This window comes from Pristiophorus japonicus, chromosome 5 (assembly GCF_044704955.1).
Source record: "Pristiophorus japonicus isolate sPriJap1 chromosome 5, sPriJap1.hap1, whole genome shotgun sequence".
Classification (NCBI taxonomy): Eukaryota; Metazoa; Chordata; class Chondrichthyes; family Pristiophoridae; genus Pristiophorus; species Pristiophorus japonicus.
In genome coordinates this window covers 59,901,029-59,918,158 of record NC_091981.1, presented here as the reverse complement: position 1 = coordinate 59,918,158, position 17,130 = coordinate 59,901,029, and positions in this window count along the sequence as shown.

The following is a 17,130-nucleotide window of genomic DNA, read 5'->3' as shown; positions in this document are numbered from 1 at the left end:
GGCAGATTTGAAACTCTCAACATTTATATCCTTTCATGGGGGCTGTGTTGGCACTGGACCTCGTGCTCCGACGTCACTGTCGGAGGCCACTTGGGCAGAGAGAAAGGCAGCAAAATGTGGCCAGAGGGAGGAGGGCCAACAGGGCTCTCAACAGCAGACTTTACCCTCCCAGGGTATTCCGGCAGCAGTTCTCCTACATTAATATCACTGAGGAAGTGCGTTCGAAGGCTATACTCCAGCAAGGACATGGTCACGGAGCTCTGCCATCTCCTGCAACCAGACCTCGTGCCTCAGACCAGGGTGAGGACGGTTCTCTCAGTGGCAGTCAAGGTCACCATCGCACTCAATTTCTATGCCAGTGGATCCTTCCAGTGTGCAACAGAAGACATCTCCAACATCTCTCAGTTTGCCGTCCATTGCTCCGTCTGCGAGGTGACAGATGCTCCGTACGGAAGGAGAAGGGAATAAATTTCCTATCCCATGACCAGAGAGAAGCAGCTGGAGCGTGCATGTGGCTTTGCCAGGATAGCGGGCTTCATGATGGCGAAGGGCACCACTGACTGCACTCACGTCGCTTTGGGGGCATCGCATCACAATCCTGAGGTATTTTGTGATCTCAAAGGTTACCACTCACTGAATGTGTAATTGGTGAGCGACCACACACACAGATTACTCACTGTCAATGCCCACTATCCTGGCAGCAGTCACGATGCATTCATCCTGTGCCAGTTCTCTTCCAGCCACCACATCAAGCTCGCTGGCTGCTTAGAGACAAGGGCTATCCTCTCTCCACCTGGCTCATGACTCCCCTCCTCAACCCAAACACTTCTGCCCAGCATTCATATAATGAGAGCCATGCTGCCACCAGGAACATAATTGAGAAGACCAGCAGAGTACTCAAGCAATGGCTCCACTGCCTTGACCACTCGGGAGGAGTCCTCCAGTACTCGGCTGAGCAGGCGTCCCTTGACATCGTCATCTGCGAGGGCGCAGCCATTGCCACCAGGCATAGCTCCACCATCTCAGGAGGAGAAGAAGAAGGAGCAGGAGGAGGAGCAGGAGGAGGAGGAGGAGCAGCAACACTAGCGACGAAGGAGGCAGCCACTCAATCGCGATTCTGCAAGGGTGGTCCGTGACTGTCTCTTCAGACTTCAGTTCCAGTGAGTTCCAGCCCACTTCCCAGTTGCTCTGCATGTCCCCATCAGAACATAAATTTCTCCTTCCATACCACAACCCCAAAACTGAAATGAGAGACACCAGCAAATATGCAACATTCCAATTAAAATTTATCTCATAACATTTAATACTATCATAAACAATAATTATATCATCGACCTATCCTGCTACCTTTAAGGATCTGTGGACATACACTCCAAGATCCCTCTGTTCCTCCACACCTCTCAGTATCCTCCCATTTATTGTGTATTCTGTTGCCTTGTTGCACCTCCCCAACTGCCTCACACTTCCCCAACTGCTTCACACTTCTCCAGATTGAAATCCATTTTCCACTTTTCTGTCCAACTGACCAGTCCATCCATATCTTCCTGCAGTCTAAAACTTTCCTCCTCACTGTCAACTACAAGGCCAATGTTTGTATCATCTGCAAACCATTTTATTATCCCCCCTGCATTTAAGTTTAAATCATTAACATATACTACAAAAAGCAAGGGGCCAAGTACTGAACCCTGTGGAACCCCACTGGAAACTGCCTTCCAGTCGCAAAAACACCCTTCAACCATTACCCTTTGCTTCCTGCAATGGAGCCAATATTGGATCCAATTTGCCACTCTTCCTTGGATCCCATGAGCTTTTACTTTTTTGATCAGCATAACATGTGGGACCTTGTCAAAAGCCTTGGTAAAATCCATGTAGACTACATCAAATGCACACCAACCTTCCTTGTTACCTCCTCAAAAAATTAAATCAAGTTAGTCAGACACGACCTTCCCTTAACAAATCCATGCTGACTATCCTTCATTAATCTGTGTCTTTCGAAATGAAGTTTTATAAAGTCCCTCAGACTTGATTCCAATAATTTGCCCACCACCGAGGTTAAACTAGCTGGCCTATAATTACGCAGTTTATCCCTTCCTCCCTTTTTAAACACTGGTACAACATTAGCAGTTCTCCAATCCTCTGGCACCACTCCTGCAGCCAGGGAAGATTGGAAAATGATGGTCACAAGTCATGAGGCTAGACAAAATGAAAGTGAAAAATGGCTGTCAAGCATCTGGTAACTCGATGCTAATGATTTTAATTAGGTTCCCTGCCACTGCAGGTCGGCTCTGCTCAGTGTTGACAGACCCAACATTGGGAAAGGCACGTGGCGGCAGGTTTACAGCGGGGTTCCCACCTGCTAAGCCCCGGAAAATTCTGGCCATAGTGTCAGCTAAAATTAATCCTTGACACATGAAACTTTAATGCATCTTACATAGTGTTTACATTACATAAACAGACCATTTGTCCCAACCAATGCATTTATACTGCACTCGAGGCTTCTCCTGTCTTTCCTCATCTAACTCTATCAGCATAACCCTCTATTCCCTTCTCCATCATATGTTTATCGAGCATCCGCTTAAATGCATCTGTACTATTTGCCTCAACTACTCCCTGTGGTAGTGAGTTCCACATTCTCACTACTCTTTGGGTAAAGAAGTTTTTTCTGAATTACCTATTGGATTTCTTGGTGACTATCTTATATTGATGGCTTCTAATTATGCTCTTCCCCACAAGTGGAAACTCTCTCTCTGTATCTACACTATTAAAATCTTTCGTGATTTTAAATATCTATTTCATGTCACCCCTCAACTTTCTCTTTTCAAGAGAATAGAGACCCAGCCTGTTCATCCTTTCCTGATAGGTATACCATCGCATTTCTGGTATCATCCTTGTAAATCTTCTCTGCACCCTCTCCAGTGCCTCTATATCCGTTTTATAGTATGGCGACGAGAATTGAATGCAGCACGCCAAGTGTGGTCTAACCAAAATTTAATATAAGTTCACTTCTTTTTAATTCTATCCCTCTAGAAATAAACCCTAGTGCTTGGTTTGCTTTTTTATGGCCTTCTTAACCGGTGTCATTACTGTTGTGTATCTGTAAAGCATGCACTCCCATGTTCCGCCACCAGGGAGCGCATCCCCTGAAGTCCCAAGGGATCCCAGCATCCCTTGGGAGCACTGTATATAAGCCGGCCCCTAAGGTCTGTTCCTCACTCTGGAGTGTCTTAATAAAAACTGAGGTCACTGTTACTTTAACATCCCTGTGTGCAGTCTCATTTGTGTTAGGAACACAATAACTGGTGATGAGGATACAAATACAATGCAAAGATACAGCAAACTCTGGCCATCCTGGAGAAGTTCTCAGAGGTTGAGGACTGGGAAGCCTATGTCGAATGGCTAGACCAGTACTTTGTAGCCAATGAGCTGGATGGAGAAGGTAGTGCTGCAAAAAGGAGAGCGGTCCTCCTCACGGTCTGCGGGGCACCGACCTATAGCCTCATGAAGAATCTTCTGGCTCCGGTGAAACCCACAGATAAGTCGTATGAGAAGCTGTGTACACTGGTTCGGGAGCATCTTAACCCGAGGGAGAGCGTGCTGATGGCGAGGTATCGGTTCTACACGTGCCAGCGATCAGAAGGTCAGGAAGTGGTGAGCTACGTCGCCGAGCTAAGGCGACTTGCAGGACAATGTGAGTTTGATGGCTACCTGGAGAAAATGCTCAGAGACTTTTTTGTACTGGGCATTGGCCATGAGACCATCCTATGAAAACTTTTGACTGTAGAGACACCGACCCTCAGCAAGGCCATTGCGATAGCACAGGCGTTTATGTCCACCAGTGATAACACCAAACAAATCTCTCAGCACACAAGTGCGAGCAATGTTCATAAATTAATTGGAACTGTGTTTGCGAGCAGAAATGTACAGGGCAGAAACCACGAGTCTGCAACTGCCAGCAGGCCTCAGGTGACCTAGGTGACTCAGAGTCCGCAACAAAGGATGAATGCAAGGGAATTCACACCTTGTTGGCATTGTGGAGGCTTCCATTCAGCCTATTCATGCCGCTTCAAAGGGTATGTTTGCAAGAGTTGTGGAATAATGGGGCACCTCCAACGAGCTTGCAGACAATCTGCAAACTCTGCAAAACCTGCTAACCACCACGTGGCAAAGGAAGATCGGTCCAGGGTGGATCAAAGCAATTTCGAGCCTCAGAGAGAGGAGGCAGATGCTGAAGTACACGTGGTGCACACATTTTCGACGAAATGTACACTTATAATGCTAAATGTAAAATTGAATGGCTTACCCGTAGCCATGGAACTGGACACTGGCGCTAGCCCATCCACCATGAGTAAAAAGATGTTTGAGAGACTGTGGTGCAACAAGGCACTCAGAAAGCCCTGAGCCCCATCCCACGAAACTGAGAATGTACACTAAAGAGCTTATCACTGTCCTGGGCAGCGCCATGATCAAGGTCACCCACGAGGGCACGGTGCACGAACTGCCTTTCTGGATTGTCCCGGGCGATGGCCCCACACTGCTTGGAAGGAGCTGGCTGGGCAATATCTGCTGGAACTGGGATGACATCCGAGCACTATCACATATCGATGAGGCCTCATGTACCCAGGTTCGTTACAAATTTCCTTCCCTTTTTGAGCCAGGCATTGGAAACTTTTCCGGGGCAAAGGTGTGGGTCCACTTGGTCCCAGAGGCACGATCCATTCACCACAAGGCGCGAGCGGTACCTCACATGATGAGGGAGAGAGTGGAAATCGAGCTGGACAGGCTGCAACGTGAGGGCATCATCTCCCCAGTGGAATTCAGCGAGTGGGCCAGCCCGATTGTTCCAGTACTCAAAAGCGATGGCACGGTCAGGATTTGCGGCGATTATAAAGTAACTATTAATCGTTTCTCGCTACAGGACCAATACCCGCTACCTAAGGAAGACGACCTCCTTGCGACGCTGGCAGGAAGCAAGACGTTCACCAAGTTCGACCTGACTTCGGCCTATATGACGCAGGAGCTGGAGGAGTCTTCGAAGGGCCTCACCTGCATCAACACACACAAGGGACTGTTCATCTACAACAGCAGATGCCCGTTTGGAATTCGGTCGGCTGCAGCGATCTTCCAGAGAAACATGGAGAGCCTACTCAAGTCGGTACCACGCACGGTGGTTTTTCAGGACGACATATTGGTCACGGGTCGGGACACCGTCGAGCACCTACAAAACCTGGAGGAGGTCCTCCAGCGACTGGATCGCGTAGGGCTGCGGCTGAAGAGGTTGAAATGCATCTTCATGGCAACAGAAATAGAGTTTTGGGGAGAAAGATCGCGGCAGATGGCATTCGGCCCACAGACGCTAAGACAGAGGCTATCAGGAACGCGCCCAGGCCACAGAACGTCACGGAGCTGCGGTCGTTCCTGGGACTCCTCAACTATTTTCGTAACTTCCTACCAGGGTTAAGCACCCTCTTAGAGCCCCTACATGTGTCATTGCGTAAAGGTGAGAACTGGGTATGGGGAAAATACCAAGTAATTGCTTTTGAGAAAGCCAGAAACATTTTATGCTCCAACAAGCTACTTGTATTGTATAACCCGTGTAAAAGACTTGTGCTAGCATGTGATGCGTCGTCGTACGGAGCTGGATGTGTATTACAACAAGCTAACGTTGCGGGGAAGTTGCAACCTGTCGCCTATGCCTCCAGGAGCTTGTCTAAGGCCGAGAGGGCCGACAGCATGATTGGAAAAGAGACATTAGCGCGTGTGTTCGGGGTAAAGAAAATGCATCAGTACCTGTTTGCCCTCAAATTTGAGCTGGAAACCGATCACAAGCCCCTCATATCCCTGTTCGCTGAAAACAAGGGAATAAATACGAATGCCTCAGCCCGCATACAAAGATGGGCACTCGTGCTATCAGCATATAACTACACCATCCGCCACAGGCCAGGCACCGAGAACTGTGCGGATGCTCTTAGTCGGCTACCATTGCCCACCACGGGGGTGGAAATGGCACAGCCTGCAAACTTGTTGATGGTGGCGCAGCCCGCAGACTTGTTGATGGTCATGGAAGCGTTTGAAAACGATAAATCACCTGTCACAGCCCGCCAGATTAGGACTTGGGCCAGCCAAGATCCTCTGCTGTCCCTCGTAAAAAACTGTGTACTGCATGGGAGCTGGGCCAGCAGCCCCGTTGAAATGCAAGAGCTAATCAAGCCGTTCCAGCGGCGAAAGGATGAGCTGTCCATTCAGGCAGGCTGCCTGTTGTGGGGTAACCGCGTAGTGCTACCCCAAAAAAGACAGGGAGGCGTTCATCTCGGATCTCCACAGCACACACCCGGGTATAGTAATGATGAAAGCGATAGCCAGATCCTACGTGTGGTGGCCTGGTATCGACTCTGACTTAGAGTCCTGTATACGGCAGTGCAGCGTGTGTGCTCAGTTGAGCAACGCGCCCAGAGAGGCACCACTAAGTTTGTGGTCCTGCCCCTCCAGACCATGGTCGAGGATCCATGTCGACGATGCGGGCCTGTTTCTCAGTAAAATGTTTCTGGTGGTGGTGGATGCTTTTTCAAAATGGATTGAATGTGAAATAATGTCGGGAAGCATCGCCACCACCACCATTGAAAGCCTGAGGGCCATGTTTGCCACCCACGGCCTGCCTAACATACTGGTCAGTGACAACGGACCATGTTTCACCAGTGCCGAATTTAAAGAATTCATGACCCGCAATGGGATCAAACATGTCACCTTGGCCCCGTTTAAACCAGCCTCCAATGGGCAGGCAGAGCGGGCAGTACAAACAATCAAACAGAGCCTCAAACGAGTCACAGAAGGCTCACGCCAAACCCGCCTGTCCCAAGTACTGCTCAGCTACCGCACGAGACCCCACTCACTCATAGGGGTGCCCGCAGCTGAGCTGCTCATGAAAAGGACACTTAAAACCAGACTCTCGCTGGTTCACCCCAACCTGCATGATCAGGTAGAGAGCAGGCGGCAGCAACAAAATGTAAATGATGGTCGCGCCACTGTGTCACGGGAAATTGATCTGAATGACCCTCTATATGTGCTAAACTATAGACAGGGTCCCAAGTGGATCGCGGGCATGGTGATAGCTGAAGAAGGGAGTAGGGTGTTTGTAGTCAAAGTAGACAATGGACAAATTGCAGAAAGCACCTGGACCAAATGAGGCTGCGGTTCACAGACTACCCTAAACAACCCACAGCAGACACCACCTTTTTCGAGCCCACAACACACACCCAAAGGATCAACGACACCACCCTGGACCAGGAAATCGAACCCATCACGCCCAACATCCCAGCAAGGCCAGGCTCACCCAGCAGCCCTGCAGGGCCAACAACATGCCAGCGAGGGCATAGCCAACACACCAGAACAGACATTTGTACCAAGGTGGTCCACCAGGGAAAGAAAGGCTCCCAACCGCCTCACCTTGTAAATAATTTTCACTTTGACTTTGGTGGGGGGAGTGATGTTGTGTATCTGTAAAGCATGCACTCCCATGTTCCACCACCAGGGAGCACATCCCTGAAGTCCCAAGGGATCCCAGCATCCCTTGGGAGCACTGTATATAAGCCGGCCCCTAAGGCCTGTTCCTCACTCTGGAGTGTCTTAATAAAGACTGAGGTCACTGTTACTTTAACCTCACTGTGTGCAGTCTCATCTGTGTTAGGAACACAATAGTTACTTTTAGTGATTTGTGTATTTGTACTCCAAGATCCCTTTGTTCCTCTATCCCATCTAGACTCGCACCCTCCAAGTAATAACTGACCTCACTATTCTTTCTAACAAAATGTAATACCTCACATTTATCTGTGTTGAATTTCATTTGCCAATTATATGCCCATTCTGCAAGTTTGTTAATGTCTTCCTGTAATTTGTTGCAGTCCTCCTCAGTATTAACTATCCACCCCACCCCCAATTTGGTGTCATCCGCAAATTTAGAAATTGTGTTTTTGATTTCAAAGTCTAAACCGTCAATATAAATTGTGAGCAACAGTAGTCCTATCACTGATCCTTGTGGAACAACACTACCCACTTTCTGCCACTGTGAATAGCTACCCTTTGCCCCTACTCTATGCTTTCTGTTTTGAAGCCAGCTCGCGATCCATTCTGCTACTTGCCCCCTGACTCCACATTTTCTGATATTATTCATTAGTCTATTATGTGGTATCTTTGGAAAATCTAGATAAATTACATCGACTGAATTACCCTTGTCCATTCTCTCTGTTATCTCTTCAAAAAATTCAATAAGGTCAAGGTTTTCCTTTTTGAAATCCATGCTGACTATTCATTATTATAGATGTTCTTCTATTTTCTCCTTTATTCGGGATTCCATTATTTTTCCGACTATTGATGTTAAGTTGACTGGTCTCTAGTTCCCTGGATATGTTCTGTCTCTCTTCTTAAATATTGGTATTATGTTAGCTATCCACCAGTGCTCTGGTGCTACACCTTTTGCAGTGAATTATTATATATGTGTAGTAATGCCTTTGCTATCTCTTCCCTAGATTCTTTTAAAATGTGCAGATGTAATCCATCTGAATCAGGGTTTTTTTTCCTCTTTGAGTTTGATTAGTTTATTTAATATATCTCCTCTTTATTTTAAATGCAGTTATTTCATTACCAATCTCATGATCCAATGGCAGGTCCACTTGTTCCATCACTCTGGTAAGTACTGAAGCAAATATATTATTTAATATTTCTGCCATCTCTTTTGTGGTATTATCTTGTCCGTTCCTTAGTGCCCTATTTCCATCCCGACCTTCCTTTTTTTATTGATGTCCCTGTAAAATATTTTACTATTTTGTTTTATGTTCCTTGAGAATTTAATTTCATAGTTCCTCTTTTCCTTCCTAATTGTTTTTTGACTTCTCTCCTAATCTCTGCATTTTCTCTTATCCTGCTCTCCCCTGCTGTCTATGTACTTAATGTATGCCTCTTTCTTTACCCTCAATTTTTCCCTAATGGCTTTATTCGTCCATGGTATCTCATTAATGTTTAGCTTGTTCTTGTTTTTGTTCTTTTAGCAGAATATATTTTTCCTGGACTCTGTTGAACACCGTTTTAAACGTTTCCCAATATTGTTTGCCAATACTGTTGTACGCTTTATTTTTGCAAGTTCTATTCTCAGCCCCTCAAAATCAGCTTTTCTCCAATCTATTACCCTGGTCTTCGTCATACTTATGTCCTTCTCAATTATTATTTTAAAGCGTATTAAATTATGGTCACTATTGCCTAGATGTTCCCCTACTTTTACTTCTCTTATGTGCTCTGGTTCGTTCCCCATTACTCGATCCAATAGTGATTCCTCTCTTGTTGGGCTTTTTACATATTGGGTTAGAAAGGAGTCCTGTACGAACTCCATCTACTTATCCCCTTGAGCTACCTCTTCTGTCCAATTAATATCAGGGTAGTTGAAATTATTATTCCATTTTTTTTACTCATTCCCCTAATTTGTTTGTATATTTCTTCCTCCACCTCCTTATAGACTACCTCTATTAGTGTGATTGATCCTTTATTATCCTTCATCTCTGTCCACATGGATTCTATTTCGGTCTTGCTGATAGCTGCGTCACTTTGTTCTACTGCCATTATGTTATCCCTCATAAGTACTGCTACTCCACCACCCCTTTTTCCCTCTCTATCTTTTATAAATATGTTATACCCTGCTATGTTTAATTCCCCGTCCTGATTGTTCTGAAGCCATGTCTCAATAATCCTGGGAGTGCACAACCCTTAACCATTTCATTCAGTAACCAAAAACTTCAAGCATATAAGATTAAACCAAATCATAATCCTACATATATAGGTATACACAACAAGGTTATCTTACAATCCCTACCTTGAGGATGAAGACATTCCTTTTCTGATTCCTCACTTATGATTAAACAATCCCACTATTTTTAAATGTTCATACTGAAGTTTTAAATTTCTCCACTAATTTTCAAACTCACCAAACATTAATCAACAATGCTACAATCACTACCATCGGGACAATGAGGAACATATGAGATATGGCAGGGGATTAAAGACACTCCTTCAGATTTTTACCTCTATTTGTCCTATAGACTGAATCTTGTACAACTGTTGTCCAGTTTGATTCCCAAACCAATGTATACCAAATATCCCACTAGTAGATGTACAATTACAGGATACTTCTACAATATCGACCCTTTGAATTGTTGAAACAAGGTGCTTCTCCTGCATGATACATATTTTGCCACCATGAACAAGCTCCTACAACTTGTATTTCTCTTTTGGCCTCCTCATTGTTTTGTTGTATTTTTTATCAAATGTCTTTCAGAAGTCGCCCCTCCAGCTATTACACTCAGTAGACTAAAAGACGGAGGAGGTATAGGGTGTCCAAATGCTACAATTGCTTTTAATGTTTCTGCATGAAGGTCGCTACTCACCTGTATTTTGGTAATGTTGTGTTTTACAACCAGGACCGGAAAAACTTGATGGTTCCCTAACCCAAATATATGAGAAGGTACAACACACTTGTTCAGTATCAGTAGCAGACACTCTCTTCCACCATGATAAAACATGGTTTCTGAAGTAGGATAACAATACTTCCATTTTCCTTTATATGCAATATTCGTCCCTTTCCATAAAGAGGTTATCTGCATATCACACAATGCTGATTTGTCTGCAAAAGTATATCCAAATGATTGTGATATCCTACTATGATTGGCTTCACATGCCTAACTTCATAAATCCAAACTCATTTCAGTCCATTTATCCCCTTACATTAGAACAGTGACTACACGCCAGAAGTAATTGATTGGCTGTTAAATGCTTTGATACGTCCGGTGGTCGTGAAAGGTGCTATACAAATATAAGTCTTTCTTTCATTAAATACGGCAGGGAATTAAAGACACTCCAGATTTTTACCTCTATTTGTCCTATAGACTGAATCTTGTACAACTGTTGTCCAGTTTGATTCCCGAACCAATGTATACCAAATATCCCATTAGTAGATGTACAATTACAGGATACTTCTGCAATATCGACCCTTTGAATTGTCAAAACAAACAAAGGTTTTCTTCCCCTGGCATCCATTTTCATAATTGTTCATCAGATATCCAGTTGAGTAATTTCTCATTTATTCGGCCCTCTCGTTCCCGATTTACCAAATTCTCCCAATGTGATAAATATAAGGCACACACAACTGCATCCGGGACATTTGAGGCTATCATGTTTTGGTTGATTAATTTATCAACCTTACCATTTGTCACACCTATCCCATTTACAATTTCTCTAAATGACATTATCCCTTCCATTTATTCTATAATTAAGTCCTTATTGTTCTTGTTCACACTAGAGAGTAACCCTTTCAACTGATCAAATAATTTGCCTTGATCATAATATTGATTTTTTTTTATGTCTAAACTATTCCACGCAGCCAATCCACAATGGACTTTCTCTGGCAAGAGTGTGCTGAAATACTATTCTCTTGCTTTGCCTCTCAATATCTCCCGGCAGTATCTTTATCCTTGTTTATGCACTTCTTGAGCCCAATCTTCATACTGATAATCACAAAATCCCGGAGGTAATTTCATACTTGTTAAATCAATTACAACCGATGAAATTTCATATCACACATTCGAGTACACCACTTGATGTGTAACCTGAGCCACAAGCCCATTATTGCTTCCCTCTGTATAGTAAGCTCCATTACACTGTTTCCTGGTCAAAAGTGTCTTGTGTTTGAGAATCTTGTAGAACCTGTGTAAATGTAGATTCTTTTCCTCAATCTGGTTCAGTAAAATTACTGAGTCGAATACCTATTGTGCTTTAAACAAAGCAGTCTTTATTTTACCGGCCGGCAAGACTTATCAGACAGAAGATATACTCTCTCGATAGAGCGTACACACTCCCTACGGATAAGTGACGTTACATTGTCAAGGCACTATGGTTATACATTTTCGGCAAAAGATAACAAGATAGGGCTAGAGTGACATCCCAGCTCAGCCCATCTCTTTTGATCCCTCCTTCCCTTTGTCCACTCATAAGCCGACCCAAGCATGGTCCGATTTTAAACAAAGACCTTCTGTCAATGTTTCAGGTTAATAATATGATTTAATAAGACCTTGAGGTTTTTCTGCAAGCTGTGGGTTTTGTTTCAATATGTGTTAGTGTTGTAACATTTCGCAGTCTCGAGTCTGAGATGTCATGGCTATTCCTCCATGAATTGTTTGTTAGCTTATACTGTCCCTATACAATTCCCACGTTCTCAACTTCAATGTCTCTATACATTTTTAAACATTCACATTCCCCCCTTTTATCATTCCATGATAACACTTAGGATCATTCTAGGAGTAAAATGTATAGGGAATGTGAACACACCCAACATCTAGAAAAGTTCCCATTTTGCGCATAAACATAAGACATGTAGCTCTCGTCTCTATCTCCCCTCCCATGCGCTGAAACTGTCATATATCAACACTATTATACAGACTGTGGCATACAGACAGTTTCATCTTATGGCTCAGGATTCAGATAAATAGTCCAATTATTTTGCTGATTAAAAGAGTTCAGTTTTCCCGTCTCTCTTCTCAGGTCACCGTCGGTGTAGCTGGCTGTCTATCACTACGGGTAAAAGTTCAAACTGGTCCACGTTCCAATTAGGATGCCAACGGCCTTGTTCAGCTATGGAGAAGAGGAAGTCTGGAACAGAAACAGGAGTTAGAATAACCAGTAAAATAGGTTCGTTAGAGGGTGGTGAGCTTGCAGTGGTGCAGGTGAACCCAGGCACTTTTCCCCTCAACCTTGGCTGCAGTGGGGGTAGTGAGTAACACCTGAAAAGGCCCCTCCCATTGTGGCTCTAATCCCTTCCGAATCCATACTTCCCTGATGCCACGAGGGACAATTCGGGTAAAACTGGGAGGTCGAGGTGAGCATCTTGAACCTGGTTGTGAACTAGTCGCAGAGCCTGAGTCAGAGAAAGAACATAGGTGGTCATCAGTCGAGCTGAGATACCATATCTAGGAACAATTTCCCTCATTAACACCTTAACAACAGTTTGAGCCTTATTGTCCAGGGTAGGGTAGGCTTCAATCCATCTGCTAAACACATCTACTATTACTAACACATATTTGTAACACTGAACTTTTTGCAACTCAATGTAGTCCAACTGAAATGTCTCAAAGGGACCTTCGGGTAGGGGCGTTTTACCCCAATCACAGGGGACTCCCTTCCCTGGATTATGTTGCTGGCAAACCAGGCAACGACTACTGATGTTCTGGGTGAGCGCCTGGAGTCTAGGGTGCCACCAAGTAGCCAAAAGTGTGTCACTCGTGGTCCTTGCTCCACAATGAATAGCAAAATGCATACATTCAATAACCCATAGAGCCAACTTGTCAGACATGCAAGTCTGTTCCGCGGGAGTGGTCCAGAGTTTAGAAACATTGTCATAAGTACATGCATAATATTTCCACAACAGTTTATCTTTTTCAGGAGCGTCCTCCTGTGCTTTTATAACATCTTGGATGGTTGGCATTGGTTTTTTCGAGGCTAACTTATCCTTCGCAGGATTTTTAGTCTGACTCATAATTTTGGGCACTACCATCTGTTGGTCACGAGAGGCCTGTTTGGCCTCTTGGTCAGCACAACGATTCCCTATATCAACCAGAGAATTTCCAGTAGTGTGAGCGGTACATTTGACAATGGCAATGCGTTTGGGGGACATGAGGGCTTGCAACAAATCAGATACTAGCTGTTTATGAGATATCTCATTCCCCTGTGAGGTTAGGAATCCCCTATTTTTCCATAATTGTCCGAAATCATGGGCCACCCCAAAGGCATACCTAGAGTCGGTATAGATATTGACTTTGAGATCTTTGGCCAAGATACAGGCTCGGGTGAGGGCGAATAGTTCAGCTTGTTGAGCAGAATAGGCAGTTTCAAAAGCGGCAGATTCCAAGACCTGATTCTCCTGGTTTACTATGGCGTATCCTGAGATTCGTGTACCTTCTGGATTAATTCCATCAACATACATAATACAGTCTGGATCTTCAATTGGTACATCAACAAAATCTTCCCTGACTGATGTGGCCTCTTAAATTAAAGATAAACAATCATGACTGGGTTCTTCCTCATCTTGGGGTGGCTCAGTAAGAAAACAGGCCGGATTAATTGCAGTACAGTGCCGAAAGGTCAGCTTAGGATTGTTTAGTAAGTAGATCTCATATCTGCTTTGCCTGGCCATGGTAAGGTGTTGAGTCTGCAGTTGGCCCAGGAGGGCAGCTACGGAGTGAGATGTGTTAAGACAACGGTAGCACAGTCTTTCAGAATTGTACAATACAGTTGAAAGGGCCGGTCATAGAGGGGCCGGCCCAAAGCCGGAGCTTGCAGCAGGGCTCTCTTTAGTTCCTTAAAGGCTTGGACATCTACGGTTTCTATTTGTATACGGGGTGAGGTGCTTATTCATCAGGGCAACATTAGGGATCCCAGGATCTGCAGTAATTGATCATCCCCAAACACTGTCGCATTTGTTTAGCCGTGCTAGGGACTGGAAACTGGCAAATTGGTTCAACTCGGCTAGCCTCCAAAGCTTGGTGGATACTCGGTATTGCCTGTGATAACCCACTTGGGAGGGGTCCTCTGCCCACACATGAGGATCCACATAGTCAGGTATGTCAGAGCCAGTATGATGCTGCAGAGTCGTTAAGACCTTCTCGGGGTCCCCGTGGAATTTGCACATCCCGGCTGGTAGGGTCAGCCTCGTCTATAGCCTGGCGCACCATAACTCCCAAATCTTTAGCGTGGTGGGGAGGTAATACTTCACGAGTAATATGTGGTGCCACCGTTGGGGGCTGTCCATTTCCACAAAATCTGCCTTCCCTTCCGGTCCAGTCACTCTAGCCCTTAATAGAATTTCCTTCACTTCCCCTTCGTGATCCTGATAAAAGTTCTGCAGGTCCTGATTCTTTCCACTGGGATCGTATGCTAGGGTCACGTGATAGGGTGCCTGTGGCAGGTCCAGAGACCACCACTGAGGGGTTCTAGTGGTATAATACTGCCGTTTAAAGGTTTCCTGTTTTACAATAATCCCATCATCTCCACACTCCAAATGCAACTGGAATTTGCAGAGGAGGTCTCTAGCCATCAAGTTACAGTCCAGATTGGTAGTGATGACAAATCGATGTTCTGCCGATTCTTCCTGGTAACCCACTTTAACTGGTTCTGACACCAGGAATGTCGAGATTTGTCCCAGGAATCCTGAAAGTTCCTGCATTTCAGTAGAGGCAGGGAGTTTAAGCTTTGATTGTACAGAGACATGAAGGCTCCCGTATCTATCAAAAAGGGTCTCCGCTCGTTCAGAATTTTTAACAATATCATTGGTTCATCGTCCGGGGAGGATCCCTGCACAATCAAGCTGTGTAGTCAATCGGGGGACAATTGACCAAAGGGGTTGTTCTGGGAGAAGTTAGTGTAAGATCCACCTCTCCCCCCTTGCCCCCCTCCTCTTCCTCCTCTTCCTTTTCCATGCTGACGGTAGGGGCAATTTTTATTCCAATGTCCTTCCTGCCCACAATTAAAACAGTCAATTCCTCTTACCCAGTCCCGGCCTCTTCCCATACCATGCCGGGGACAATAGGGAGGTTTATTAGCAGGGCTCGGGCCATTTGGTTGTTTAGTATAACCGTATCCTTGCTTATCCATCCAATCCTGTATGCAAACTGCGGTTCTATTGATCCTTCCTCCCGAGATGGCTCTTCCTTTCTAGTCACGTATTCAGTCTTGACCCGGGTTGGGGGCGCACCTCCCCCCTCCCCTTTCTTTTCCTGCCAATAATATCTAACTGCCCTTTCAATAGCGTGAGCAATCGAATAGTTGTTCGAAGATCACATAGACATCGATAGTGGGGTGGTCTGCAGCTTGTTGTGCATCAGGGTTTGGCATTGGTCTGACAGGGAATTGGTGTCAGGATTTTGGGATCTTGGAAATTTCTAGGTCAGAGGATGTTTCAGAGCTGTCTGACTGCTTGACAGTTCTGCGTCTCAATCGGCGGGGGTGTTTGCTATGTCTTTCACAACTTGGACTGGTAGATTGACTAGAAGATTTACGGGACTGTTTGTGATATCGAGATATAGTTCTGCCCTTTCGAGTGTGAGATCTGGTCCTTTCGACTATATTGCCGGAGTGTAAGGTGGAGGGTGTTGGGAAGAGGACTGGAGCAAGGGGCCAGAGGGTGCGGGAGGTGCCGTTGGGCGCTGAGTCAGTGACCACTCATCAATTTCATCATCAGCCTCGGTTAACACAAAGCCAGCCATTTTACTACGTAGTCGGTCAATACCTTTCTCAGAGGTCCCAGAGGATCTCTTAGTAAGTTTCTCGTGCGCACATTCTTTTTTTTTAAGACGTCTACAGTTTTAACATGTGTTCCCTCTGTCAATGAGAGTCCCAATTTAATAGCATTTATTTGCCAACTTGACAGAAGTGATGCATCTTTTAATTTTTGACAATTCCTGTGCTTTTTTTCTACCTCTACGCTTCTAGTGCCACCTAGAGGCCACTGGTCATCTCCTAATAATTTGTTCAGGGCTCCTGATAATTTTCTAAAGTCTTCAGCTCTTTCAGGGAATTCCTCACATAACTTTTGTAGTGGACTATCCACATCCGTTGTTTTATCCAACTGATTACCCATTTTCACGCTGTCCCTCGTATTACCGTGTCATTACGCATTCACGTCGTCGTACGATTTGAACAAACTTAAAACAAACAGACTTTACTAAAACTAACACAAAGCCGCGTCGCCCCGCGGCTCGCGTCGTCACGCGATTCAAAACACTTGAAGTAAACAGACTTAACAGACTTTACTAAACTAACACAAAGCCGCGTCGCTCCACGGCTCGCGTCGCCGCGCGATTCAAAACACTTGAAGTAAACAGACTTAACAGACTTTACTAAACTAACACAAAGCCGCGTCGCCCCGCGGATCGCGTCGCCGCGCGATTCAAAACACTTGAAGTAAACAGACTTTACTAAACTAACACAAAGCCGCGTCGCCCCGCGGCTCGTGTCGCCGTGCGATTCAAAAAAAAACCAACAGACTTTCAATAAACGGACTTACAAAAATCAGCACTGACTTTGATATTACTTCGCGGTTCGCGT